The following is an 11,217-nucleotide window of genomic DNA, read 5'->3' on the forward strand; positions in this document are numbered from 1 at the left end:
AAACATGCTCAGGCTGCAACCAGATGCTGCTGGATTTGTTTGATGCTGGACACCCTCAGACATCTGTATTCTGGTCCAATGCACTTTGTGTTTGTACTATAATACTGTAGGTTGGCATTTGGGTTCAGGACCATCTGTGTTGGCATATTCTCATCATCTTTTATTTGTTAGCATGACTGATAATCATAAACTCAAATATAACTTGCAGGTCAAAAGCAAGTGCACTGTGATTCATTACCAAAGGCACTATAAATCGCTTATTTGTTTTTCACCACAGACTGTTTTTCCCCCCAGTGCAACATTAATGAGATCCACAACCAGGGATTCATTTTGTCAGGATAATACAGACTAATGCACTAGTTTGAAGTGACAGACAGTAGAGCTGCCCTTACAGAGGTACAACTTGGTGTGGAACATGAAATACAGCCTTAATTGTGCCACTGATAGCACTCTGTATTGATTCATTAACATTATCACTGCAGTAGCCAACCTGTGGTCGATGGTCAATAAATTCCCACACTTTGCCTCCATAACAACCAAGCAGGGGTCAGCTTTTGAAATAGATAGCATTGAATAAACAGCCATACAACTCCATGAATAAAGAAAGAAAACTGACATCATGATAAATACCCAGTTGGGGGGGGGGGGGGGGGGGGGGGGGGGCTTGTAGAAGCAATGGCAAATTCTATTTTTATTAATGCACAGTAAACATGCTTCTAGAGGTCACTCCAATAAGTGATCACAGCATGCATGTGTTAGAACAGGGACATCCTGTGCCGTTCAGAAAAACACCAATCAGTACAAGACCACTTCTGCTGAAATAAGTTATCTACTTCACTGGCTTCATGGTCATCCCTTGGTGCAGTCCATTACAATTATCAATCTACAGACTATCAGTAACATTTCAACGAACTATCTACTAACCCTAACTCGAACCTTAACCCTTATCCTATCCCTAAACTCATCTCCAGTAACACCTAATGACATCATCAAGTGATTTTAACAAATTATGAGTAGGCATTGCCTACTAATTGTCAACCAATTGGTTGATGATGTCATTGGAAACAGTTATCTTCTATCTCTTTTACTACAAAACATAGAAACACGTAATTTTCACATATTATGTTGATGTGGTGCTGTAGATGATGATGATGATGAATATGAAGTTGAATTTTGCATTTTATTTCCCTTTACCCTACCCCTACCCCTGACTCTAACCTTAACCTTTACCCTAACCCTAGCCCTGACTCTAACCTTAACCTTAACCTTTACCCCTAACCCTACCCCTGACTCTAACCTTAACCTTTACCCCTAACCCTACCCCTGACTCTAACCTTAATCTTTACCCTAACCCTACCCCTGACTCTAACCTTAATCTTTACCCCTAACCCTAACCCTACCCCTGACTCTAACCTTAACCTTTACCCTAACCCTACCCCTGACTCTAACCTTAACCTTTACTCTAACCCTACCCCTGACTCTAACCTTAACCTTTACCCTACCCCTACCCCTGACTCTAACCTTAACCTTTACCCTACCCCTACCCCTGACTCTAACCTTAACCTTTACCCTAACCCTACCCCTGACTCTAACCTTAATCTTTACCCTAACCCAAGCCCTGACTCTAACCTTAACCTTTACCCCAACCCTAGCCCTGACTCTAACCTTTACCTTTACCCTAACCCTAGCCCTGACTCTAACCTTAACCTTTACCCTAACCCTAACCCTAACCCTACCCCTGACTCTAACCTTAACCCTAACCCTAGCCCTGACTCTAACCTTAACCTTTACCCCTAACCCTACACCTGACTCTAACCTTTACCTTTACCCCTAACCCTACACCTGACTCTAACCTTAACCTTTACCCCTAACCCTACCCCTGACTCTAACCTTAACCTTTACCCCTAACCCTACCCCTGACTCTAACCTTAACCTTTACCCTACCCCTACCCCTGACTCTAACCTTAACCTTTACCCTACCCCTACCCCTGACTCTAACCTTAATCTTTACCCCTAACCCTAGCCCTGACTCTAACCTTAATCTTTACCCCTAACCCTAACCCTACCCCTGACTCTAACCTTTACCTTTACCCTAACCCAAGCCCTGACTCTAACCTTAACCTTTACCCTAACCCTACCCCTGACTCTAACCTTAATCTTTACCCTAACCCAAGCCCTGACTCTAACCTTAATCTTTACCCTAACCCTACCCCTGACTCTAACCTTAATCTTTACCCCTAACCTAAGCCCTGACTCTAACCTTAACCTTTACCCTAACCCTAGCCCTGACTCTAACCTTAACCTTTACCCTAACCCTAACCCTACCCCTGACTCTAACCTTAATCTTTACCCTAACCCAAGCCCTGACTCTAACCTTAACCTTTACCCTAACCCTACCCCTGACTCTAACCTTAATCTTTACCCTAACCCTACCCCTGACTATAACCTTAACCTTTACCCTAACCCTTATTCTAAACCTTAGCTTAACCCTAACTGTAACAGTGTAATGATGTTATTCTAACCTCTCATATAAGGTCAGAACCAACTGTGAACACGAATAACATGGCCAGCTACTATTATCAGCAAATCTTCTTGAATACCTTGCCATTTTGACATGAATTTAAGCTTGAAATGAGCCTCTTTTGTAAGCTGGAGAAACATTTCAGCAACCATGCCTGCAAACATTTCCACACACATTTAAGAAAATGCCCATTATTGCAATTGCCTTAGATTATCTAACTAACAAATCTAACATCAAGCCAACCAAACAGAATCATATAAGGCAGAAGGGTGGTTTCACACTGCAGTGTTACAATCTAAAGTGTTTTGAGAAGAAGTGGCTTGTGATGTCCTATAATTGTATTGATTATCACACATCAAGATTGTGACACTGTTAAGATGCAGCATTGTGAGTCACTGGAAAAGCAGGAGAATTGAAAATCCATGTTTCAATTACAGTGGACTATGATTTACTGACACAAAATCATGTGAATGACATTTACAAAAAGGAAGAAAAACTATCTCTTACATACATTATCATTTTAATTGTACCTTTATTTAAATAGGCAAGTCAGAAGAACAAATTATTATTTACAATGACGGCCTACCCTAACCAAACCCTACCCGGACGACGCTGGGCTAATTGTGCGCCACCCTATGGGACTCCCAATCATGGCAGTTGTGATACAGCCTGGAATCAAACCAGGGTATGTAGTGAGGCCTTTAGCACTGAGATGCAGTGCCTTAGACCGCTGCGCCACTCGGGAGCAGCAATGATTGTTACCATTGTTATCCCTAAATTCTTCCGCGAATGTCAAATATGACGTTGTTGACTGTTTTATTATGAAATGTGAAACGCTAATCTTTTACATTACATTTTTATGTCATTTTTAACGGATTAATCCCCAGAGAAATGACGTTGCCATGAGCAGCACCACAGATATTGAGATGAGCGAGATACAACACTTTGCTCTCAAATAATCACACACAGTATCTGCGCATGTGTAAGGGTTCGCTTCACGCTGTTAGTGTGGTAGCCAATGGACCAAAACAGCGGAGAAGGTGAGCCTTGCGCTACAACAATCTTAGTTGTTACGGAAATTGACCCACTATGATGTTTACATACTGCATCTTCGGCATATCGCTTAGTCTACCTTTTAGGTTATCCGCTTCTTGTTCATAGGATGTATATACATGGCCAAAAGTATCTGAACACCCGTTCAAATTAGTGGATTCAGCTATTTCAGCCACACCCTTTGCTGGCAGGTGTATATAATCGAGCACACAGCCATGCAATCTCCATAGACAAACATTGGCAGTAGAATGGCCCCTACTGAAGAGCTCAGTGACTTTAAATGGGGCACCGCCATAGGTGCCAAATTTCTGCCCTGCTAGAGCTGCCCTGGTCAACTGTAAGTGCTGTTATTGTGAAGTGGAAACGTCTAGGAGCAACAACGGCTCAGCCGCAAAGTGGTAGGCCACACAAGCTAACAGAACGGACCGACGAGTTTTGAAGCACATAGAGCGTAAAAATCATCTATCCTCAATTGCAACACTCACTACCGAGTTCCAAACTGCCCCTGGAAGCAACGTCAGCACAAGAACATTTAGACGGAAGCTTCAGGAAATTGGTTTCTGTGGCCGAGCAGCAGCACACAAGTCTAAGATCCCCATGCGCAATACCAAGTGTTGGCTGGAGCGATGTAAAACCTGCTGCAATTGGACTCTTGAGCACTGGAAACGCGTTCTCTGGAGTAATGAATCACGTTTCTCCATCTGGCAGTCCGACGGACAAATCTTGGTTTGGCGGATGCCAGAAGAACCCTACCTGCCCGAATGCATAGTACCAACTGTAAAGTTTGGTGGAGGATGAATAATGGACTGGGGCTGTTTTTCATGGTTCGGACTGGGCCCCTTAGTTCCAGTGAAGGGAAATCTTAATGCTACAGCATATAATGACATTCTCAACGATTATGTGCTTCAAACTTTGTGGCAACGGTTTGACAATTCCCCAGTGCACAAAGCGAGGTCCATAAAGAAACGTTTGGATGAGATCGGTGTGGAAGAACTTTACTGGCCTACACAGAGACCTGACCTCAACCCCATCTAACACCTTTGGAATGAATTAGAACGCCGACTGCGAGCCAGGCCTAATCGCTCAACATCAGTGCCCGACCTCACTAATGCTCTTGTGGCTGAATGGAAGCAAGTCCCTGCAGCAATGTTCCAACATCTTGTGGAAAGCCTTCCCAGAGGAGTGGAGGCTCTTATAGCAGCAAAGGGTGGACCAAGTTTGGACACACCTATTCATTCCAGGGTTTTTCTTTATTTTTTACTATTTTCTACATTGTAGAATAATAGTGAAGACATCAGACTTATGAAATAACACATATGGAATCATGTAGTAACCAAAGAAGTGTTTAACAAATCAAAATACATTTTATATTTGAAATTCTTCAAAGCAGCAGCCTTTGCCTTGATCAGTCAAAACAGAAAATGTTTGTCAGTCTGTCTCTTGTGAAAACAATGAACAACTTGTGAAAATTTCTGAATTATAATAGCCCTTTGAACAGGTAGTCACCTGGAATGCATTTCAATTAACAGATGTGCTTTGTTAAAAGTTCATTTGTGGAATATTGTCAGGCAGTGGGTGTAGCTGGTGCATGAAGTCAGGTGCAGGAGAGCAGAGATAAGTGAACAACGCATTTTAATTAATGCAAAAGCACAAAGTAACAAACCCAATGTGCGAACAAAATAACGGTTGCCACTAAACACGGGTAAAACAGCATCCGGGAATAAACCAGCCAAAAACGTACCGACCTAACAATAAACAATCACGCACAAAGACATGGGGGGAAACAGAGGGCTAAATACACAACACATAATGAGGGAAATGAAACCAGGTGTGTGGGGAAACAAGACAACACAAATGGAAAATAAAAATGGATCAGCGATGGCTAGAAGACCGGCGACGTCGACCGCCAAACATCGTCCGAACAAGGAGAGACATCGACCTCGGAAGAAGTCGTGACAAATGTATTTTGTTCTTAATGGATTTGAGACAGTCAGTTGTGTTGTGACAGGGTAGGGGTGATATACAGAAGATAGCCCTATTTGGTAAAATTCCAAGTCCATATTATGGCAAGAACAGCTGAAATAAGCAAAGATAAACGACAGTCCATCATTACTTTAAGACATGAAGGTCAGAACAATCCGGAAAATGTCAAGAACTTTGAAAGTTTCTTCAAGTGCAGTCGCAAAAACCATCATGTTCTCATGAGGACCGCAAGAGGAAAGGAAGACAGAAAGTTACCTCTGCTGCTGGGGATAAGTTCATCAGAGTTAACTAAACATCAGATTGTAGCCCAAATAAATGCTTCACAGAGTTCAAAGTAACAGACACATCTCAACATCAACATCATAGTCGAATAGCTGCAAAGAAACCACTACTGAAGGACATGAACAAGAAGAAGAGACTTGCTTAGGCCAAAAAACACAAGCAATGGACATTAGACCGGTGAATATCTGTCCTTTTGTCTCGAGTCCAAATTTGAGATTTTTGTTCCAACCGCCAAGTCTTTGTGAGACGCAGAGTATGTGAACGGATGATCTCTGCAAGTGTGGTTCCCACCATCAAGCGTGGAGGAGGTGGTGTGATGGTGTGGGGGTGCTTTGCTGGTGACTCTGTCTGTGATTTATTTAAAATTCAAGGCACACTTAACCAGCATGGCTACCACAGCATTCTGCATCGATACGCCATCCCATCTAGTTTGCGCTCAGTGGGAATATCATTTGTTTATCAACAGGACAATGACCCAAAACACAACTCCATGCTGTGTTAGGGCTATTTGACCAAGGAGAGTGATGGAGTGCTGCATTAGATGACCTGGCCTCCACAATCACTTGACATCAACCCAATAGAGATGGTTTGGGATGAGTCGGACTGCAGAGTGAAGGAAAAGCAGCCAACAAGTGACCAGCATATGTGGGAACTCCTTCAAGACTATTGGAAAAGCATGCCAGCTGGTTGAGAGAATGCCAAGAGTGTGCAAAGCTGTCATCAAGGCAAAGGGTGGCTACTTTGAAGAATCTAAAATTTAAAAAATATTTTGATTTGTTTAACACTTTTTTGGTTACTATATGATTCAACATGTGTTATTTCATAGTTATGATGTCTTCACTATTATTATACAATGTAGAAAATAGTAAAAATAAAGAAAAACCCTTGAATGAGTAGGTGTGTCCAAACCTTTGACTGGTACTGTGTCTATCTATATGTATAAATATATATATAAAACAAGAAGCTTATGAGTTATAGTTATAGCTGCACAGTAATGATTTAACTACACTTACTATTTAAATAACATTAACCATGTCTGCTGTCTCTCTCCATGCAATGCATTTTTAGTCATATTTTTACACACCCACACAAATACTATAAATAACAGTAGCACAAAATCACAATCTGTAAGGAACACATGAACAATGCATATCAGGAGCCAGAGCAGGGATAAAATAATGTATCTTTTGATGCATTGTTTACATTCAGTTACAGAGTGGAAAAAAAGGAAAATGAAGGATTCTCCCAGTCCATAGATTTAAAAGGTTTGTTGATAGTAGGTTGGGCTTAAATAATCACCATGGCAACCGTGAAAGGAACCAAGAGCACATATCACAGGAGATGACACCTTCCAGACAAATGCAGGCATTTTTTACCTGCAAACCCTGCTTGCACTGATACCATCAGCCTTCTCCAGCTGATCTATTCAAGGTTTCCAAGGTGACAAGCTTAACGTAAATCAAAGAGACTATGAATAAATAAGGTTTGCTGTTCACAAAATTCAAAACAGTGCAGAGGGGGTTTGGGGGGGGACAATGTTTTTTGGTCAGCATGAATTTGTGGATGTCAGTTGTAAGCAGTCCTGATTTTGCTGATTTGGAGTACAGATGCATTTGAGCCTGGACATTTGGGCCTGCTGAGGCGAGGCAGGTACTTTTTAATTTATTTATTTTTATTTAACCTTTATTTAATTTTGCTTTATTGTAGTTTTACAAAATCAAATAATGTAGTTGTAATCATCTAAAACGATACTACAGTGTATCTTAAATTCCATAGAGAGTGATAGAATAGTGTTTTTGTTACCACACTTATTTCAGACATGATTTATGACATACTGTACTGTGCACAAACAGGAACATTGTACATTTCCAGCCGTTGTTTCACATTGTTAGCTGTAAGTTAGTATCGCGTCACCAGACTCCATAGTTTCATATTAGTCTACATGTAACTTTGGCCGAGCGAGTTGATCTGTAGGTGAATGCTGTTTCACGCTGGGTTGCATGCTAGCAGAACAGAACGTCATATGTGAAGTTGACAACAGAGGTCACAGGTCTGTCTCATGTCGATTCAATGATAACAAATTGTTCTACAAGCTAGAACCTCCTGAAAACAGGTTAAACACATACTGACTCAGCTCAGGGCACTGTCAGCTATATGTCACACCTTGGCATATGACCCAGTGGCACATGTCTTTGCACTTCTACCAAAGTGATATCCCTCCAAAGACATTGTTCTATGGTACACAAAGGTTAGATGAAAAGGTTGACTGGACTGGCGTAGCCACAGATTTTCTTTTGACATTACATGCAATTTAAAAGATAGCAAGTATTCTTTGCCTTATTCCTCAACAAAGTGTTATGAGACAAGATAAGACTGATTGTGTTTGATACTAAACGATACTGCTCTAGATCACTTTTTTCACTCACTAAGTTCACATATAAGTCACGTCTTCGTACCCTTGTCTCTCTCAGCCTTATCAGCCACAACTTCAAGCCCTCCCTCATAATTTCTCACAAACTGGAAGAGAGCTGATAAACAAATTGTTGGCAAGATGAATAATGATGTATTGTTAAAAGCCTGCAATGCCTATTGCCTGATGAGCAATGCATCATTTCTTGGCCAAGTTTGTTAGAGAGCCACGTTTGACTTTGTTTTATTAGAGGATATGCGTCACACTGTGACTGTAAAGTCTGGACATAGACCCAGCAAATGGCAATGATACTGTATAAGATAAATAGGTCATCCATTAACCAGGCCAGAATAATATCATTTACAGCTATATAACACTAAGGCATTTATAAAGTCTGGATCTTTGTAAACATTACACCAAATGGAGGAAGAATGCTATCACCCCTGGCCCTTTGATCCATACTTTTGTATGCTCAACTCAATCATCAGCTATTGTATTGAACCTTTTTAGTAATACTACAGACTTTATTAAAGAGGCAATCTGCAATTGCTACATCCATTTTTGGACGTATAAATTAATGATATGTACCCATTGAGTCTTGAAAAATACAACTTATGAATGCCTCATGAGTTCAACTGTCATAACCAATCAGAACCCTAAATATTATCTTCTTTACATCCAATGTTTATAAACAAAGTAAATCTAGTCAAACACTTGCCTCAAAACATGGTTAAAACTATCATGTTGATATCATGGATGGTCAGTTCATCCATTGCTCTGTCTATGAATTTGAGAGAGGTTACATATCTCAAGCCTCGTCCCTCAGCTTGTTAGCAAAACAGGGGCGGGGATTATGCTTTGCTATTGTTTCAGCTGCTGATTGCCCCTTTAATCTTCACTCAAAACTTCCAAAATAGATTGTATAGGAGTAAACAAACATAAATAGCTAGCTCTGTTATCATTGAGAGAATTAGAAAAGGCAAAAATTCATCAAGAAATGCTTTTTCACATTATGACATTATCATCTTATGACATTATCACATTATGACAATTTGACATGATCACATTATGACTAGCACATTATCACATTAGGATTGATCATATTATGACAGTATGACACTATGATTTATGACATTATGACATTATGACATTATGACATTATGATTTATCACATTATGCCATTATGATTTATCACATTATGACATTATTATTTATCACATTATGACATTATTACATAATGATTTATCACATTATGACATTATTACATAATGATTTATCACATTATGACATTATTACATAATGATTTATCACATTATGACATTATGCCATTATGATTTATCACATTATGACATTTTTACATAATGACATTATGATTTATCACATTATCACATTATGGCATTACGACATTATGACATTATCACATCATCACATCATGACATTATCACAAGGATGAGGCAGAAAGGAGAACAAAATGAAGAGGCTTATTCTGGCATGCCTGCTGACTCCTTTTAGGGTGACTTCAGGTCATCTGAAACATCAAACCATTAGAATGACACAAAATAATCAACCAGTCTTAAAGTAAATCCATCAGTATGACGTCATAACTAAATAAACTGAACCACAACTATGCATGTATGATAGTAGGATGCATTTATCAACTCACACATTCAAATTGAAGATGCCTACAAAAACAATAGCAGTGGTAAGAAGCTTGAGCCAATGCAGTATGATTACTATCATCCTCTGTAAAATTATCATCACTAACACAAATGTGTAATCTAAGTCATGAGTACCATATTTAAATTGGCTTCATTCCATTTATACTGGGCATAATGTACACTGTGTGGCCGGCCCATTTGCTGAGTCCAATGACATAGTTTAGCTCATCGCCGAGATTACAATCAACATGCTAATGCTATTGCATAAGGCGACAAAGATGTTAATTTCCAACTAAACAGGAAATTATAGATGATGTTTGTTGATAAGGCTAGCGTTAATGCTATGGGGAGGGGCCATGCATTTGTCTTTTGCTTTGTCAGAAGTGAGTTCCCAGTGTTAATACCTCTGTCTGTATGTATGCCATGTTGTTGTCCTCCATCTTACAAATAACACCACCAGTCTCATCAAATATTTGCATAAGTTCTGAAATCATCCATGTAGTATAAATGCATAAAAAAATGTAAAAGAACATTTTAATCAGACAAGTTCAGAGTTTGTGTTTGTATCTTTAACAGACGTATTAGCCTTGTTTACATCTTGAGACAAATATATGTAAAGGTCTTTATAAAGCTGTATCTTTAGAAAATGTATCCACTGACAGAAATACATGCACTTCAAATAACTCCCTTATTGCTATGGATAACACCATTTAAAAAAAAGTATGGAGCAGTGTCATTCCATAACACTCACCATAATTACATCAACTTTGTTTGACAATAGTCTCCAGTACATTTGATTTTGATGAATAATGCATTTAATTGAGATAAACTTCCTAGTTAGCTGGCACATTTCTATTGTGATCTATTACATTTGATAATAGAGTAGCATTGTTGTGAAAGGCTGTTCATATTATGTTAATATATCAATGTATTTTTTATCAATTCAATCCCTTTAAAGGCATATTCCCTTTCCCCATGCATGTGATCCCATCAGATCCTCTATAGACTCAGTCCGGTGTCCATTTAATGACATCCTCATTCCATTGTTCAAACTCCATTCTTCTTCCTCCTCCTTCCATCCATGTATTATATGGATGCTCTATGAAACTGTTTCATGCCATTACATGATCTAGCGTACATGCAGGGGAGCAACTTTGGTTTTAGAAGTGGGGCATAGCTTTTTTTTATCCAGTCGGACAAACACAGCCTAGCCGACCACTCGGAACCGTCTGCATGGTCCTAAAGCATACCGTTGCCTCGTTTTGATAAATGATAAAACTGGGGGGGACAATTATGCAATTTTAGAATGT

Source organism: Salvelinus namaycush, chromosome 35, assembly GCF_016432855.1.
Source record: "Salvelinus namaycush isolate Seneca chromosome 35, SaNama_1.0, whole genome shotgun sequence".
NCBI lineage: Eukaryota > Metazoa > Chordata > Actinopteri > Salmoniformes > Salmonidae > Salvelinus > Salvelinus namaycush.